Source organism: Pogonomyrmex barbatus, unplaced genomic scaffold, assembly GCF_055798465.1.
Source record: "Pogonomyrmex barbatus isolate J1 unplaced genomic scaffold, ASM5579846v1 scaffold15, whole genome shotgun sequence".
Taxonomy (NCBI): Eukaryota; Metazoa; Arthropoda; class Insecta; order Hymenoptera; family Formicidae; genus Pogonomyrmex; species Pogonomyrmex barbatus.
In genome coordinates, this window is record NW_028297111.1 from 3,634,984 (window position 1) to 3,655,776 (window position 20,793).

The 20,793-nt window shown below is 37.3% G+C and overlaps 2 protein-coding genes and 2 pseudogenes across 12 annotated transcripts in view; 3 read left to right on the forward strand and 1 right to left on the reverse strand.

Annotated features, from left to right (window-relative positions):
- The window catches only part of LOC105429948 (uncharacterized), a 191,295-nt gene that overhangs the window by 92,267 nt on the left and 78,235 nt on the right, over window positions 1–20,793 (forward strand). The gene's annotated exons all lie outside the window — the stretch shown is intronic.
- Window positions 1–20,793, reverse strand: part of LOC148937254 (uncharacterized) — a 204,789-nt gene that overhangs the window by 85,341 nt on the left and 98,655 nt on the right. The gene's annotated exons all lie outside the window — the stretch shown is intronic.
- LOC148937256 (uncharacterized) lies at window positions 25–14,331 on the forward strand (annotated as a pseudogene).
- Window positions 15,771–17,885, forward strand: LOC148937257 (uncharacterized; annotated as a pseudogene).

Consider the following 20,793-nt stretch of genomic DNA (forward strand, 5'->3'; position numbering starts at 1 on the left):
TGTGTGTATTTCCCCTATAAAAGAATGAGTCCTAGTGAAGCGCAGCAATCTGATTTTGGTCGCTGAATGCAAGCTGAGTAAATCTCATGCAAGATATATTGTATCGTGTTCTCGTCCACTGTTATCCAATACATATTATTTACAAATCCACATATTCTTGAGAGATTATCATGAGATTATTGTGAGAATATCGTGAGTAACGAGTTCACGAGTTTACTAAGAACATAAATGTGAAATACGCGGGTGTAGTACTAACGGTAGTAGAACTGAAAGAGCGTCTGAGAGCACTAGGATTATCGTATACGGGAAACAAGAACGAATTAATAATTCGTTTGAACGAGGCAGATCCTTCAGGCGTATAATCCGAAAAATTATCAGAAGAAGAAACCAGAAATACTGAAGTTGTTTCTATGACAGAAGTGGGAGATAGTACGAGAGAACTTGGGATACATCTTTGTGACAAACACAGAATGGAAGCCGAACTGGATCTTCTTAGACGAGAACTTGAATCGTTAAGAGCCAATTTACAATCAACTGTACAGATATGCGACGAAAAACCCAGTGCTATGCAGCCAAAAGCCAATCTCACGGCTATAGCTGAGCTGCTCGCTATTTTTGACGACACGACAGACAATTTCGAGATGTAGTAAAGACAGCTAAGATTACTGAAACGATCGTATCGACTAAATGACGAGCGTGCGAAAATATTAGTCGGCATGTGACTGAAGGGAAAAGCGTTAAGTTGGCTACATTCTAAGAGTTCGTCGAGATATCGCTAGAATCCTTACTGCATGAATTAAGAAGTATTCCATCATCGGCTCAGCAAAATGATGCTACGTCATGAGTTCGAAGAGCGTGAAGAAGGGAGAGACATTCTGTAGTACGTGCATAAAAAAAATAATCCTTGGGAATCGTGTTCCAATCGAAGAAGAGGAAATCGCCGAAATACATCATCGACAGTATCCCCGATGCTGAGAGACTAAGCAGTTATAGTGGCCTTTAAAACAAAAAGATTATTATTAGAGGCATTCGAGAAGGTCACGCTGTGGGAGCGGAAACATTCTGGGATAAAAAGCAGCGGGCCAAAGGAAAGGATACAGCAGCAGAAGGCGGACAAGAGCGGAAGATACAGACGGCACAAGACGTCACATAACGGAAAGAAAAACTGCTTTAACTGCAGCCTACCGGATCATCTTGGTAAAGATTGTCCGACCAAAGAAAATGGACCTAAGTGTTTTCAGTGTGAAGAGCACATCGCAGCAAAATGTCCCAAAAAAAAACAAGAGGTGAAAGATAGCTGCATTGTGACACATCAAGCGAAATGTATCAAAAAGTAGCGGTTAATGATTATAAAGTCGTTGCATTAATTGATACAGATAGTGATCTATGTTTGATGCATACGGATCGATAGATTAAATTAAGATCCCCTCCATTAGAACGTAAAGAAATTCGTTTTCGCGGTGTAGGTTTGAACGAGAATGTGACGCTCGGAGAATTTCGTGTGAATTTAACAGTAGACGGACATTCGTATTCCATACTTATTCAAGTTGTGTCAAATAACTTAATTAATCATGAATTCCTTATTGGTACTGATTTTTTAAATACGGTTGAGTTATGTATAAAAAATAGAGATATATCAATTAGCCCAACAAAAAAAGAGATTGCGAATGAAAGCGAGTTACCCGAAGTTTTTCAAATAAATTTAGAACACGAAGATACTAATAAGATAGACCCATGTTCCGAATAATGTACATCGATTAGCAGTTAAGAATATAATTGATAATTATTGCCCTCAAAAGATCAAAGAAGTAGGCGTTAAAATGACAATAATTTTAAAAGATGAAGAGCCAATATATCAAAGGCTCGAAGACTATCGCCCAAAGAACGAGAAAAAGTGAATGAGCACGTAAATGAATGGATTCGAGACGATATTGCGCAACTTTCCCTTTCCGATTATGCGAGTTCAGTAGTGTTGGTACAGAAAAAAATGGAAATACTAGACTGTGCGTCGATTATAGACAGTTAAATAAAAAAATTGTGCATGACAGATATCCGCTTCCATTCATCGAAAATCAACTGGATCTTTTACAAAACGCGAAATTTTTTAGTACGTTAGACCTGAAGAATGAATTTTTTCATGTTCCTATTGATGAGAATAGTCGAACATACACAGCTTTTATAGTTGACGGCCACTATGAATTTTTAAAGGCACCTTTTGGTTTATGTAATTCGCCGTCAATTTTTCAAAGTTTTATAAACGTAGTTTTCCAAGATGTAATACGTGATAAAATAGTATTGACTTATTTAGATGATTTGATAATACCATTCATAAATAGAGAGACCGGAATAAAGAATCTCGAAATAGTATTGAAAATCACGAGTGAAGCAAGATTAATAATAAATTGGAAAAAATGCTGTTTCTTACAAAGTAGGATAGAATTTCTTGGTCATGTAGTAGAGAATGGTCGAGTATATCCATCCACACAAAAAGTTGAAACAGTGCGTAGATTCCAAGAACCAACTAATATAAAACAGATACAAAGTTTTCTCGATCTTAGTGGCTATTTTAGAAAATTTGTACCAAACTATTCAATTATAGCTCGTCCATTGAATAATTTACTGAGAGTAAATACGAAGTTTCGATTCGTCAAAAAGGAAAGAGAAGCGTTTACTTGTCTGAAAGATATATTATATAATAAACCTGTATTACGTCTATATAACCCGAATGCATAAACAGAGTTACATACCGATGCGTCAGCTGACGGATATGGTGCAATCTTAACGCAAAAAGGCAACGAAGATAATAAATTTCATCCAATATATTATTCGAGCAGTAAAATATTCTCCGCAGAACAGCGGTATACGAGTTACGAGTTTGGCCACTGATTCGTGGTTGGGCTCCGCCGTGACGCACATCCTCCCAAATAAGAAGGGAGGGTGTGCGTCACAGCAAGGCTCGACCACGAACCAGTGAAAACTCGTGAAAACTCGTGAAAACTCGTAATTATTTTGCGAAAAAATACCATCTCAGCCACGAATCGAATTTGGATCTCCTGCTTATCGGGCAGGCATCTTATCCCTTCGATTACCGAGGCATGTGATGATATTTCGCAAATAACGTGTTTAAAATAACACGTCAACAATATAATGATACACATATATTACACGTATATTACAATATACATATATACATGTATTCTCTCGAATCCTCACGACCGGTACTCCAGAGAGATGATAGTCCTATTCTCTCGGTGGAGGCAGGTCGGACTGCAGCGGCGACACTTTCTAACGCCATTGACAAATATACAAATAATCCTCCTGGAGCACGACAGGAGAGATTGCATCAAGCATGGCTCGAGTCCCCGAATAAGAAGGAAGGATGTGCATCACGGCGGGGCCCGACTACAAATCAGTGAAAACTCGTAATTATTTTGCGAAAAAATACCACCTCAGCTAGGAATCGAACCAGCAGGAATCTTCTGCTTACCGGATAGGCATCTTATCCCTTATGCGATAGAAAAAAGCAAATTACTATTAGGCACCTATCACCATATAGACCATTTAGGACCGTTACCTTCTACGAAGAAAAGTTATAAGTACATTTTTTTCGGTGATTGACGCGTTTACGAAATTTATATGGCTGTATGCGACTAAAACTACGAATACTGCTGAAGTTATAAATAGATTAAAGAAACAATCTACTATTCTACTACAACTATTTTTGGGAATCCACGAAGAATACTTTCTGATCGCGGAGGGGCCTTTACATCAAAAGAATTCGCAGAATATTGTTCGGAAGAGAATATAAGCCATACGTTAATCACGATCGAAGTTCCGCGAGCAAATGATCAAATAGAGGTGTTAATCGAATTTTAATACCCTTGTTAACAAAATTTGCTGATCCTAAACGTGAGGAGTGATTCAAATACATTGAACTAGCCCAATTATATTTGAATTGCGCCCCACAGAGAAGCATTGGTACAACACCATTTCATTTATTTTTTGGAACCCATGCGCGTATAAAAGATGATCCTCAAATACGAGAGATGTTAAAAAAAGAGTCATACTAAAGTCATACAAATAAGAGCGCGCGGGAAGGAATAGAATAGCAGCCGCCGCTCTCACTTCCTATCCTACGAATCGGGCGGACACTTTCTCTCCGCGCACTCTTATTTGTATGTCTTTAATATTTAATAACACGGAAATTATGACAATAATGCAAAATGGTATAAGACATTTTGGTTTATTTCTTCCTTCTACCTTCTCACAAACGATAATGCGAGTGTTTAGGGACACCTTATATATATAAATTTTTTTATATATACTCCTATAAATTTATTCCTGATACGAGTAATTAATTTAGACAGTATTTTATAAATCAACACTTGCTGGTCTTATTCAACTATGGTCATCATAATCGATTCTATGTCAGTTCCTATACATTATTTGTGTGCGTGCGTGCGTGCGTGCGTGCGTGCGTGCGTGCATGCGTTATTTGAGGTGTCATATTGTCTCTCTGAATTCTTTTTCTCATCTAAAAGATACTCTCTCACCTTTTCTTCATGCTTTCAGAGAAAGGTGATTTACAAATAATAATGACAATCAATGCTCGGTTTTGCTAAGCAATACGATAATGATAAACAAGATCAAAAAACGTGTAATTTCGATGACTAAATTATTTTACTTAAATGGAACTAAATGAATTCATTTCTTTGTATGACATATAAAAAAACGATTAAATGAGCCAAATGAATTCACTTCCTTGTATAATTAAAACATTTCGACTTTTACTACTCTTCTTCAGTTAATAATAAGCTAATATTTATGACATAGTATAATTATCAGTAAAATCAGTAAAACAGAATTAACTTAAAGGTCCTTAAAATCGCAATAGAAGTGTCGGTATGTTCGTGGAAGCCATATCTATAGATTGAACACTCACTCGCTAAAAACATACAAATAATCTTAACAAACGTGGAAATATAACGTATGAAAAACTATATTAAGCAAAGATGCAACATATGAAGTAAAAATGTAAACTGATCTTGTCAAAAAAGTAGAATGTTAATACTTTTACATATAAAATTGAGATAGATAACTAAGTCATCAGGAGAGATTATTTATGAAGTGAATTGGATCTCTGTTGGAAGACGAAGAAAACAGAGTCAGATGAACAGTCAATTAGGAGATGTAGTGTCCAAAAAAAAAATTGAAGTTGTAATTAGTTACACAGTTATATCCAATCTTAATGGCTGCGAACATCCAATATAGATACAATGTGGCTCTTGTCTTAATGATGGCAAGCAGACAAGTGAGTCGATAGTTTAGAGTAATGATAATTAGAAGTATAAAATGAAGTAAACAGTAAACAATCACTTTCGAAAGTTATTATTTGAAAGCATGTCAAGTAAACCAAGATACGAATCATCCAAAAACTCGGTATCTTTTTGTGAATTTATTCCATTGTGCTGTTCTTTAATATATAACATTTCTGAAATCAGTCTTTTGTTATAATTGGATTTTTGGTCTAGAATCTTAATATTCTCCCAATCAAATAAATGACCAGATTTCAATATGTATTCTGTAATTACTGAGTGTTTCGACGACTCCAACTTTATGTTACCCACATGTTCTTTCATTCTGGTCAACTGTCTCCTCGTTTGTCCCACGTAAGATGCATCACAATCTTTACATTGCACTCTATATACGTTACTCTTACTTGTAATATCTGTTTCGCCTTTATGTGCCTTGACAAAATTGAGCTTGTTAAATCCCTTAAGGGCCACTTCAATTTCAAATCTATTAATCGCTAACAGGATTTTATCAGACACGCCAGGCAAAGGATATTACAAAATATTTCTTTCGACCTTCTTCACTATCACCACTCGAAATGTTTTCAGAATTGTTATACTTTAATTTCCCAAAGTTATTTTATTCTATGATTCACGTTTTTGAATATTAAATCCAGTAGATCATTATTTAACAAGATTTCGAAGATTGCAAAGCTCCAAATTCTTTTGCTAAAACATGGAGTGTGACAACAACAACGTTCTGTCTACAAAGCTATATATTCCAATCTTATGGCAAGTCGGATGGTTTGACAAGTACGATAAGTAGCATCCAGAAAAGGTGTCTTTGTGAAACCAATCAATCATAGTAGTGTTGTCAACCACGCTCAGCAGAAGATCCAAAAAATTGATACTTTGATTTTTTTCATATTCAATGATGAATCGCAATCTGTCATGAAAACTGTCGAATGTATTCAAAATGTTATTAACTTGATCGTTTGGTGCAGCTAATAATATATCATCTACATATCTATAATAAAACAGGAAGTCTATATAATTCTGCTTATGGCTATATTCTTAAGCTCTTGTCAAGATTAAGTCAATAATTATGGGGGACTCCATTGGAGTTCCATGAGTCTGCTTATATTATCCCATTGAACGTGAAGAAGATCGATGACAAAGTAAACCTAACAACCTCAATAAATTCTTCAAGTATATAGTCGTTTTATCCCAGGTTAGACTACCATCTATTCGTAATGCTATCAATAGCAAACTCTAGAGGAATATTCATAAACAGTGACGTCGCATCCAAGGAAATCAACGTCTTTGTCATCGATTTTTTTATCCGACAGAGTGCTATAGAGTTCAAAGCTATTATTAACATGTTCATTATTAAGTTCTAAGCTCGTTGAAATGATATTGTGCAAGAATTTTGCTAGAGGATACAAGGCGTATTTATGGAGGAAATTATAATTCTAAATAGGATGTTGATCTTATGGATCTTCGGGAGGCCATACGCTTTTGATAGTAAAGAATCACTAGAGTGTAGCGTCCAGTATGTTTTTTTAGAAATATAATCCTTCTAAAGCCAAGTTTTAAGCAATGAATTAAGCCTCTTTTCGATATTCTTAATTGAATCTTTTTTCACGATATTATATGTGATTTCATCCGATAATAATTCCTCCATTTTCCTGATGTAATTTGATTTGTCCATGACTACCTTTCTTGATTTGTCAATGACATTCCCCTTGTCCGCGCGAGTAAACATCAAATTAGGATTGGATTTATAAAATTGATGTGTCAATTTATATCTGAATAACAATTCTTGTTGAATTGGATCAAGTTTTCTTTCCTCCTGTGCAAAACGACAAAAATGTGGAACGGTAATATTCCATATATTTTCGTAACCTCTGTTACATTGAAGTATCGATTGTAACATTCAATATTCTTTATGAATTCAAGGATTATCGACTTTCTATTTAAATCCGGAGAAAGACAAAAATTACCGCCCAACTGTAGCAAACCCGAGACCTCAGGAGGAAATGAAATGTCGGACAAATTAATGAATCATTTTTTATTTGTATGATTCAATGGGTTTGTTTCTCCCTCCCTAAATTGTATAAGATCTATCATAACATTGATTGCGTCTTTATTTGAGTGTTTACACTTCGAAAGGAAATATTCAAATTTAGTTATATGATCCGTGTCATTAGTGTAACAATGGTATTTAATAGGAAGGATCTTGTTAATCCTATCTTTATTAAACTTACGGTGTAACCAATGGAATTTTTTTATTTAAATCATGTTCTAGAATGGAAGTTATTGAACGAGATGTTATGGTGCATATAAACTTCATTGAGTACTTGGATAAGTAGGAAATTGTATAAATTGAAGGATAATTTAGCCAATTCTTTCTTAAATTTGTCTATAAGCCTGTGTAAGTCAATAACCTCTGTCCTCAGTATTTTGTTCCTTAAACTGTAAAGCACACTCGCAAGCTTTTTATTCGATTTATAATGTACAAAACGAAACTCAATGTTTAAAATATGCATCAAATGAATCGGTGTAATGTTATTATATTTGCAAAGTTTTAAAAACCGCAGTTTAGACATAGCCGTATTGATCTATAATTAATGTCAATCCAACGTCAAAATCATCGCGCAATGCTCTCAAACGACCGATGTATAAAATCAAAATTAAAACAATGGTATTTAAACGGAAAAGAAATTTTTTAACCTGTCCATCGCCTATATTCCTCAAAAAATTCAGTTGTTTGCTTCAACTTGACGAAAATTTCGCCTTACCTTGTACAACTCAGAGAAAACCATCATTGAGTTCATTAAGAACATTGAAAATAATATTCAAAAGTTTCCTACTGAGGCACGCTTGAACTTGATGAACAGGCTAATACCCATTATCAATAATCTCTCAACATTCTCCCCCCAAAAGATAGTATCAACGTCAAATTATCCCATTTAAAATTCACACAACAATTTACACGCACCCATCCCGATATCATATTCATCTGAGCAGATAAAGGTAATGTCACCGTCGCGTTAGATAAAGACAATTACCTTACGAAGATGGAAGATATGTTACTGAGATTTATAGCGTGATCACGAAGGATCCTACGAAGACTATCACTGGCAAGTTGCGAGATATTCTCAAAACCTCGGAAGAACTCTAACTACATATCTGAGACTCTGTACGAGCATCTTTACTGTACCAACGGGATTCTCTCCAGAGCTTACGGGCTTCCCAAAATACACAAACATGGATGCCTCCTTCGAATAATTGTCTCGTCAATTGATAGTCCACTTTACAATCTGACATCCTTCTTGAACAAACTGTCAAGAAGTATCCCAAAGCCTTCAACTTATATAGAAAATAGTTTTAAACTTGCTAACAAATTATCTAACATACAATTGATTGATGATCACATATTTGTTTCTTTCGATGTGATCTCCTTGTTCACCAATGTTTCTATCGATCTATCAATTGACAGTATTGCTAAGCACTGGAGAGACATCTCGAAGAACTGCGACATCCCTAAGGATGAATTTTTGGGTGCAGCGTTGTTTGTTCTAAATTCTACCTTCTTTACCTTTGACAATGTAATTTACAAGCAAACTTTTGGAACACCCATGGATTCCCCATTGTCTCCGATTATAACTGATTTAGTATTAAGAGACTTTTGGAGGAGAGCTCGAGAGTGTTAAGACCCGTTTATCATTTTTTTATAAATATGTCGATAAGGAAGGAATTGAGAAGGCCATTTTGTAATCGCCTTCCCAATTCTTTCCCAATTGATTAATGAGATTCTTGGAAGGTTCAACTCGTACCACCCTAGATTATAATTTACTGTTGAGATGGAGGGAGCGAGTTGAATTTTCTCGATTTGATCTTAAAGGTTGTTAATAAGAACATTGAAATTAATTGGTTTCATAAATCTACATTTTCGGGAAGGTACCTCAATTTTCACTCCCAGCACTCTCTCGCCCAAAAAAGAGGCACTATTGCTGGACTCGTCGATAATTCTTATTGTTTCATCCGAAATACCATCAAAAAAACTTGAATTTGATAATCACAATTCTGTTAATGAATGATTACTCTCTCAATTTTATCTTTGATAATATCCGTTAAAAATTTTATTTAGATGGGTAAATAGATTAAGCATGTCAAATGCAATAGGACAATCACAAGGAAGAAAATAGTTCACTTTATCTTTTATTCCGAGAATTGCGACTAAACTCAAAAAAGTTGTCAATGATTTCAACACAAAACCCGGGTTCTTTAGTATTAATAAGTTGAGAAGCCTAATCAGGGTGCATAAGGACGCTCTACCAGAACATTCCAAAAGGAATGTAATATATAAGATCTGCTGCGGCAGTTGTGAGGCGTGCTATGTCGGACAAACAATGAGACAATTAAAAATGAAACTGCATGAACATCAGAATCATATAGGTAGAAATACGAACATACATTCAGTCATTATCAAACACAGAGATTACGACCATGAATTGGAACGGTGAAAGTATTAGATTGTGAATGTAATTTGCAGAAACGCTTGATCTCAGAGATGCTTTTCATTAAGAGACAGAATAATAGTCTGAATTCACAGTCTGATACCGAATTCTTGCATCACGCTTCTGTCTTGAGCAAATTGTAACCTCGATTTTGTTTTGATGGCATTGTTGAATTGTAGAGCTCTCCGTTCTTTCCTGGAATTCAATACGGACGCGCTGTGTGATGTACTGTTCGGTGCGAATTGCGCCACACTCCTGCGCGTACTTTCTCTGGTTTAGTGTGAACTGTGCTCATTTGATAATTGACAAATTAAAGACTGTCTCCTTCTTTAAGGATGACATATGTGCGGTCATAATAATTATAGTTAACGATTTTAACGTCGGTGAACGCATCGGATGAACGCAGTATCTTATCTTTGTTTTTGTATTCATTGAAGATGACTCAAACTAGAGTCGAAACGTATGTATTATATATTTAAGTTGTAATAAAGAATGTCAATTGCGCACTGTAACAACGCTTCTCATTTGCCTATTTACCACATTATATTTAATACCGAGAATCACTTCATTAATAATTAAACTTGTATTTCTTTTTTATTTTAAAAATTGCACGTCTAAAATTATTGTGAATAAAATATCATATAAAGTATTCAAAAGACATATTGGAAAATAAGATATCTTAAAGACAACAAAAAAAAAATAAAAAAAAGTAAGGCGTTATAAAATGTGAAAAAAGACGTCTTTCTGATAATTTTAGAATATCTTTAAGATTGATTTAGCATACGGCATTGCTACCACATAGACGCGGCGAAGTTCTTATAAGTAAAAATAGAATAGAATAATTGGCGCCATATGTTTTTACATACTATCTTTAATATTGTGAGATTATCTCAACCATTTCTAATGAAATGGTTTATCGAAATAGAGTTCCCAACATGGAACGTCACTTAAATAAAATCTTTTTAAATGGAAAACTCTAAGATGAAATTAAATATTATTTTGATGATACTATTATTAATTAAACTGCCAGAAATAACTATAATATAATTAGTTATATAAAAATTATATAACATAAGAATCACTAACTAAGAGACTATTCTTTGAGACATCTTAAAGATATCCTAAAAATTTTAAGATGTTTTAGACGTCTTATATCTTCTTTTTTAATATTACTGAAACGTCTTACAGACATTTTATTTTTCGATTTTGACGTCTTACAATTATCTTACAAACGCCTATAAGAACCAAAGATCGAAAAATAAGATGCTTATAAGCCGTCTCAATGATATCAGAAAACAGGACAGAAAATCTCTTTAAGATATCTAAAAGACGTCTTTTTGATAATTTTAAAATTTTTAGAAAGATTTTGAAATGTTTAGGACATATTTAAGATGTCTTATAGACATTAGAACGTTTTCTGGATATAAATTATAAACAATGCTTTTTTATTTTCTTTAAAATGATACCAAAGAAAAAAATGTGACACCTTCAAAAATGTTTTGAAAGAAAAATAAAATTTAATATTGCCCATAATCTTCGTGTATCAAAAAAGCGCATCAAAGAGATGTGTTATATAAGGATATAATGGTCTGCCTTCCCGATGGCCGCAGATTACGCTCGCCGGATGCCAGAATTCGGGAGATGGCTGTGGTGAGATTCAGACTGGCAAATGATTGTAGACGATTTGTAGGTGATTTGTCGAAACAATCATAGTTACTAAGCAATTTATCTGTACTGTATAATTCTGGAATGCCCGACGACGCGATTGGAGCATATCTTTAATGGAGCGCAAACAGAACTTATCTCTAACGGAGCATACGGAGGCGCGAACAAAACTTATGTCTAATGCCAGCTCAGAAGAAGCTGGCAATATTCGGTCTTCTCCAACAGGGCAGTACGAGCATGTTCCTCTGGAGTCGAGTACTCTCGACTGAGGGCGAGTACGCTCGCTCCTGGTAGTCAGAGTTCGGTATTCGTGCGAGTACGCTCGCACAAGGGAGGACGGTTGCCGAGAATCCTCGGCGGAGGATGAGAATACTTATCCCCAGTTGACCATTAGGGTTTGTATCAAAGAACGCTCCGAGGAAGGAAACGGCCGCCGAGAAGCCCTCGGCAGATGATGAGGACGTTCGTCGCCAAGACCACATTTCACGATAAGGAATCGGTACTCTAGTTGCTTCGAGAACGCTCGGAAGCTTTGGTGTCCCGAAGACTCAGGACCGGAATTGGTACCGACTTATCTGCTGCTTATATATGGTGTAAAGAAAAGAAGTGCTTTTGCGCATGAAAATGTTTAAATGAGGATAGTGGAACAAGTAGTTGGCCATATTAATATATCAGCCAATCAGCGTTTTTTTTTTGCGATATTCAAAATATAGTATAAATAAAAATAGGACAATTAATGAATTTGTTTAATTGAGAACTACTATTGTGACTTTTATTATTAATAATTATTAAATTCTCGCTGCATGCTACCATTTTTTATAAAAACATACCACATATCATGTAGTCACAAATTTGTTTACTTTACTATTATTTTCCAATATGGAAGGTGACTTATTCCAATGCCATATATGTACAGAATAGATCCAAATTGGTTCTATCTCACGAGCACACCACTTCTTTATTATACCATGAGCTTATATACCTGGCTGATGGTTCCTTTCACCAGGCCAGGTATCGGAGTGGGGAGTCCCTCTGATGAGACTGGCGGAATCCGTGGCGAATACCGTTATCATGTGCGTATATCGTGATTTGTAATCGCGGAACCTCTAGCCACAGCATAGCTGTTACAAGAAAAAAAAACTCGATTCTGTTCTATATATAATTATTTTATTCTGTAAAGCTACCGCGTAATGTCTGCCTAAATGCGATTAAGAAGAAGTACTGAATAATCATGAAACAAAATGAAATAATACGCGCTTGACAGTAGTGAATTTCAAATACTCAGACAGGCTCATCAGATGTCGAAATTCGATGATCAAAGAATGATAAGATAAATAGGATCCGGAATGCAGCATTAATTATGCATCCATGGATGCATAATTAATGCTGTATTCTGCTGACTGTAAAATGTTGCAAGCTGATAATTTGAAAGAATACATAACAGCAAAAAATGTTTCAGATAAAAATTGCATGGTTTTAAAGGGACATAAGACTATTCTATTAGTTTGATCTTGAATAATTGTTTGAAGGTCACGTAGAAGTTATTTTTAATTTTTTTAATGGAAATGCCCACTTTTTATTATGTATTCTTACACTGAGAAAAAAGAAAATAATTCTGACAACTATAAATTTGACAACTTTGAAATATAAGTAACTTTAACTAGTTTTAAAAAATAATAAGAACGAAAGTAGTACTAAATATATAAAAGTACTAAATGCATAAAAGTACATAGTAGTACTAAATAAATAAAATTATAATTACGGTAACAACATATGCGAACTATATAGTTGATAGTGAAAACAGCGAATCAACTATAATTACATAATTATATAAACTTCATACAAATAGGATATGACAATTATATTTTTTCAATTTAGACAAATGTTTTTTTTAATAAAGCATAATGCCACAGTAATTAATTTGTCATTGTTGAAATAACTTTTAAAAATATATTCTGACAACGACATATACAACACAAATATGAATATAAATATATAATTAAATTTCTCGCGCATGCGTAGAGCGTGCACTCCTCCACACGCTAGCATGTAGCTTTTCGTTGTGTAGTATCACTGGGTTCAGATTTTCTGATTTCCATTGTTTTCAACGTATTTTTTTCTCTTAAGACATGTTCAGATTTGCCTAGCTGCTTTATATGTCGTGAGCAAATTGTAGTGGCAAAAAGAAAAGATATTGTGTTAAAAAAATTAACAATGTTTATTATTCAATAGATATTCAGTATTGTAAGTATTATGTAATGTATGTACAATGCGGTGCAATGATTCGCAGGATCATAGTAGCGCATAACATTATCGATATTGAGTCGACAACTGCATGCGCGCGAATTAAAATATCAGTAATTATAAAAGTAATAGATAATCTTTTTTAGGATTCTCTTCTTTTTCTTTTCAGTAAAATTTAAACATTTAAATTTTTTTTAAGATATTAATAATTGTTATTTATTCCTTGTACTTTAAAAATGTACGTAAAACCGTAAAGTACAACATGGTAAAAGTAAAATTAATCATAAAATACAATTAAATATGATCTTATTTTATTTTCAATTTCAACTAAAAAAATATTGCGTTGAATTTTATTATGTTCTTCCCATTGCGTATACAATACATATACTCATACAATTAAATTATATCTCCGTTATATATCGCTTTTCAGACTGAGTACTTACTTCATTGGACTAAATACCGAATCTCAGTATTATTTAAGCAATTCTTTTCAGAACTGCTTAAATCAAATGGTTCTTTTCAAAATCATCAACTAAATTATTTGATGAAGGCACACACTCAGAATAATATATAATTATATATAATTTTATTATCTACAAAAAGAAGAATTTTGAAAAATTAATACTCCAACATTAATAAATGATCTAGTCCTTTATCTTTCTTCCTCATATTCATTTATTCTACGTAATATTAATTTATCCTACGTAAATGTAAGTATATATTTATATAATATATATTTATATAATTGTTCAGGCCTCGCTCTGAATGTTCTCAAATATTCTATGTAACGCGTAAGCATACCGAATTATTTGCTCCTTGTGCCAATCACATTTCTCATTAGACACTATTTTCGATCACGTGTCCGAGAATTTAGGGAGAGGTATCGCCGTTCCGTACCTCACGGGTGGTTCGGTGTGGATTATTGTTCGTGCCAGACATAGAAGCGTTATTCAATATACTCCCGCCGAGTTGCGATAAGGGTCCATATAAGGGTTCATTGCCCGACTTCCGAGGATCAGTTTTTTTTCCTCATCCGAATGCGGAGATATCGTATAGGCACCCGAGTGCCTCATAAAATTTAATTTTGCTTGTCATTAGTTAGTGGTGTCTTACCGGCCCTTGTGTTAGAGTGAATGAGTGTGTGTGTGTGTGTGTGTGTGTGTGTGTGTGTGTGTGTGTGTGTGTGTGTGTGTGTGTGTGTGTGTGAGTGTGACGAGTTTAAATAAATATCGTAATTGTTAACACATCCGACTTGATTTCTTTAACCGAGACCCCTCACAGCTCACGCCGGCGAAAAAATAAAATAATTTGAGTGTACCGATAATATCGAAGATGTCGATACATTTAATGGTCCTTCGAGCCGAATCTAGTGAGTGAATATCGATTAAAACAGACAAAAGCTCGTGAGCTTCAGTGGAAATTTCCGAACTAACGCATTTACATTGTAATATATCGCCAATATATTCAGTATGTGCGTGACAATACTTTTCTTCTATTTAGATAAATATCGTTCTTTGTGAGAGAAAACGTCGTGCCCTGCCTCGATCTATCGCGTTCTCTCATTCCTATTTGTTATCGCTGTTTCTTCACACGCGACGTTTACATCGCGCCGACGGACCTTGAAACTGCTTCAATCAAAACATAACTCGTCGATTATGCGAATATTCTCGCTCGTGAGTCAATCAGTTACCGAAGTTACTACGAAAAATATAACGGGTGAACACATTTACTCAATTTAAATTTAAACGTGCAGTGATACTCAGTTCACAATGGTGACTTTTGACGAATTGCTCTCTACGCAAGACATTAATATCAGCCTAATTGATCGTGCCGTTATCAATCTGAAGAAAATCGGTGTGATACAACTAACTACACGGTAACTACACGGCTGCCAAGGTTAAACAACGGCTCGATGGCCTGGAAAGAATTTGGGAGAAGATGCATCAACGCGCAATTCCGAGTCACCACCGAGGACGAGAAGAACTAGCTTGAGTATTTCGCTGTATTCCTTCGGGTCGAAGAAGCGTATTTTGAGGCTTCCGACTACATGGTCGAGCTCATCGCATCTTTCGACATTGCCAACTCCTCTTCAATGATCTCAGGTGACGCTTGTCCAGTTAATGGTCCAGCTTCGAACAATAATACGACTAAACTCACGCGTATCGATCTTCCCGAATTTTTCGGCGATCATTTAGAATGGAAACATTTTCGTGATATGTTCGAGTCATTCGTTGTAAATAATTCATCTCTGAATAATGTCACGTGATTGCACTATTTAAAAACGAAACTTAGGGCGATCCTATTATTGCGCAATTTCAAAATCACTGAAAACAATTTCGCGCCAGCGTGGCAATTTTTGATCGATGAATATGCGAACACGCGTTTGATCATTAATTGTCATTTACAAGCGATTATCGATTTGCTGAATCTCAAGAGACGGCTCTTCGCAATTTACGCGATGTAACAAAAATCATCAATCGAAGCACTCTCGAATTTAGGATGACCGGTCGACAAATGGGATAACATCTTGATTTTCCTGCTCGTTAAAAAATTACCGCTTCGAACTCGTCAAGAGTAGCAAATGGAGTTAGGAGATACGTACGAACCTCCCACGTTCGACACGTTTTCAAAATTTATGTCGACGCGAATTAAAGGTCTAAACGACGAGAATCCTTCGATTTCGAGCGAAAATGTGTCAGTAAAGTCGCGTATTTCGAACGCGAAAGTTCATACAGCGAATAAGTGACCAAAGGACGATACTCGAAAATGCCTTGCTTGTTCTAAGGGTCATTTGCTTTTCTGTTGTAAACAATTCATTCCTTTGAATGTAAATCAATGCTTCACTCTCGCCAAAAGATTGAAATGTTGTGTCAATTGTCTGCGAATCGGTCATGAAACAAATGTTTGTATAAATTCGCGCAAATGTTACAAATGCGACAAATCACACCATACGACCCTACACCGCGATAGTATGCGTTTCAAGAACAATGCAAATCGAGGAGAATTACGCGAGTACTGCCGATGTGAACAAGCTAATTGCTGGCCCATCAGTTCATCACCGCGTCAACGTTTTCGCCTAAAAATCCCGCGACCGTATTACTCGCAACCGCCTGGGTAAATTTGTATACCTTCGAAAACCGAACGGTCCAAGTGCGTGCTCTACTCGATCAGGAATCAACGCACACGTTCATCTCGGAAACATTATCTACGCTTCGCCAACGAACAACACTGCCCGTAACGTGTTTCGGAGTGCAATATTCGGGTACCGCAAAATCTGTGATTAACCTCGCTCTCGAGTCGTATAAATCAAATGAGCCCTCGCGGTGACAGCTTACGTATTCAATCGTATCACTTCATACGGTACCTTCAAGAGAATTTCAATTTCGAATTGGTCGCATTTACATGATCTCGAACTTGCCGATCCCTCAGATCGGTCGCCCATTCAACTTCTCATTGGAACAGACTTATATGGAACTACGTTACTGGAAGGAATCCGCAAAGGGCCGTTGGGCAGCCCTACTGCACAATCCATAATTTTCGCTTGGATTATCAGTGGTCCCGTCAGTGATACCAACCCGCACGCAACAGTCTGTGTCGCTTCCGTAGACAATGCATCGCCGGATCTCGACAAATTCCTTGTATTATTTTGGGAGACAAAAGAGGTTCCCACGAAACCCAGTCTTTTCATCGATGAGGAAAATTGCGAAACACACTTTTGCACAACCCACGGTTGAAAGAAAAGTGGACGCTTCGTCTTTCGTTAAAGCAATCATCTCCGCCGATTGGAGAATCGCTATCGATCGCTTTTCATTTATATCGAAGCACTCTCGAAATAACTAACTCAAGAAACGACTCTCTCGCAATGCGCATCTCGCCGAGAACTATCACTCGTTCTTCCGCGAGTATCGTGACTTAGGACATATGGAGCTCTGCAACGGAACCATCTTGTTCCCCTGTCGTCTATCTTCCACATCACCCTGTAGTAAAGGAGGAAAACTCGACTAAACTCAGGGATCGTATTTAATGCGTCATACGCCACGTCAAATCAAACATCGCTTAACGACCACTTATTCATTGGACTCAAACTACAAACTGATTTACCGTCGGTCTTGCTCGGGTGAAGGCAGCATGAGTTCGTGTACATTGCAGATATCGTAAAAATGTTTCGCCAGATAATTCTGCATCCCGAGGACAGAAATTATCAACGCATTCTGTGGAGACCATTTCCACAATCTGCAGTTTAAGCGTACCATTTACGTACGGTTACATACAGTACTGCTCCAGCGCTATATCTCGCGATAAGGGTCCTACACCAATGGCCATGGATGAAGATGATCGATTTCCTCTTGCATGCCTGATTCTACTCAACCAGACCTACGTCGACGATAACCTTTTCGGTGCTGGCGATATCGAAACCGCGAATGTTACACGAATTCAATTGATGAACTTGCTCTCGGCGGGCGGTTACGAAAATGGGCTGCCAATTTCGATAAAATGCTTGATGACGTATCGAATGATGATCGAGCTGTCGCAAGTGATCGCCCGTTAGAAGAGAACTCCAGCATCAGGGTTCTCGGCATATCGTGGTCCCCGCTGAACGATTCGTTTACGTTTAAAATCTCGCTTCCGCCCTCTGCAGCAGAGACTAAACATTCCGTACTCTCCACGATTGCATGAATCTTCGACTCTAGGATGGGCTACCCTGTCATCGTAGCAAAAATACTCATGTAAGAACTATGGATATGGAAATGCGACTGGGATGATCACCTTCCCGAGGATATCACCGATAAGTGAAGCTATGCGGCTCCCTACCGTCTCTCGGCAAAGTCCAGATTCCCCGCTGGACTGGACAATCCACACAGGTAACGACTACCGAATTGCATGACTTCTCCGACGCTTCGCTCAAGACCATGGGTGCTATCGTCTATTTAAGAATCACCTATTACAATGGCGATGTTGGGGTAATTCTGATCGCAACGAAATCCAAGATGACGTCAATTAAAACATTCAGTATCTCGAGACTGGAGTTGAATGCTGCCGTACTTCTCGTTAAACTCCTACGATACACCAATCACTGAAACTATGGCTCTCATCAATGGTCCGATCCACTGTTGGACGGATTCAACTATCGTTCTCGAGTGGCTGAAAAAACACTTATCCACATGGACGACTTTTGTAGCCAATCGGGTTGCGAAAATTCAAACTTCCGGCTGCTGAATGGAAATACGTACAAATACGAATCCCGCAGATATTGCATCCGCGGTATTGCTCCCGAAGAGCTCCAGTCCTGCGACTCATAGTGGAATGGTCCCACTTGGCTATGAGAATCGCTTGCATCATGGCCGACCCAACCCGCCATGTTCTCGAGAACATGGGCGAGCTGGATCGCGAGATAATTTCGGAATTTCGCAAGGTCACCGTGACATACGTCGAGGATACGCCGAAATTATTCAATGACCTTCCCCATTAAATGTCATCCTGGACGCGTCTATTACGAGTTATGGCGTATGTATTCCGATTTATTTCGCGCGTTCGGTCAAGACCAGCTTCGATATCAAATACCAACTCTCGTCTTACTGCTACTGACATCAATGCTGCGAAAACCTTTTGGTGCAAACAGGCCCAAGCCGATTCATTTGCTCTCGAGATCAAATCGCTTTCACGGAAACTACTGATTTCGTCGAAGAGCCTATTACTCAAACTCACGCCATTTCTCGATGACAAGGGCACGTTATGCTTAGGCGGGCGGCTCGAAAAATCATTTCTTCCCTTCTCGGAGAAACATCCAATGATTCTACCGCGTCATGGAATCAATGATCTGATCATCGATCATGTCCACAAGCAGGCACTGCACGGAGGTCCCCAACTGACTCTCCGCATCATTCGATAGAATTATTGGGTTATCAGTGCGAGAAATCTCGTAAAATCAATGATACTCGTTGCGTTCCGTGTACTCGCCAGCGAGCCGTCATACCGACCCAACTGATGGGCAATCTTCCGTCATCTCATATCTTGTCATCGCGTCCGTTTTTACATACTGGCGTTGATTTTGCTGGCCCATTTGTCACGCTTTCGCGCAAAGGTCGAGGACAGCGAACCTACAAGTCACCTCTTATGTCGCCATCTTTCAACGCGCGCAATCCATCTGGAGTTAGTCATCTATCTACGGAAGCATTTCTCGCTGCGTTTAAGCGATTCGCCTCTCGTCTTGGCATTCCGAGCGATATCTACTCCGATAACTAAACCAGCTTCCAAGGAGTAGATAAAGAATTATCGAAAACATTCCGCAAGATCGCCAACTATCCGGAACTGAGATCGCTACTCGCTATCGACGGTACTACGTGACACTTTATTCCACCTGCTGCGCCCCACTTCAGCGGCATCTGAGAGGCGTGAAGAGTATGAAGTATCATCTACGTATTGTTGGCAACCATACTCTATCATCGGAATTTTCGACGCTTCTTTGCCAAATGAAAGCATGTCTCAACTTGAGGCCCATTTCTGTCATCTCTACCGACGACTTCGCGACTCTAACATCCGGACACTTCCCTATCGTTACCGTTCCCGAGGAATCGAAATACAGAAGAACTGATTATCAAGATATCAACGAATATGAGCGATATTCGAACATTTCTAGAAGGATTGGTCGCGCGACTACCTACATAGTCTTCAACAGCGAGCCAAATGGAAGCGAGCGCTTCCAGAAGTTGTGCCTGGAGAACTTGTTCTCTTACGCAACGATCTATTACCACTGTCAAAATGGAATTTAGGTAGAATTATCGCGACTAAGCCAGGTGATGATGGACATGTTCGTATCGTGCGCGTAAAGACTAAAGACTGTATTCTTGCGATCTATCACGAAAATTTGTCGTCTTCCCGTAGACTAAGTGCAATAAGTCATTGTTGTATCGGACTATTGTCAACTATACTATTCCGATCGTACCATATCAGATACGAGGCGGGCGATATGTTCAGATTCCTGAATGTTCTCGAATATTCTATGTAATGCGTAAGAATACCGAATTATTCGCTCCTTGTGCCAATCACATTTCTCATTAGACACTACTTTC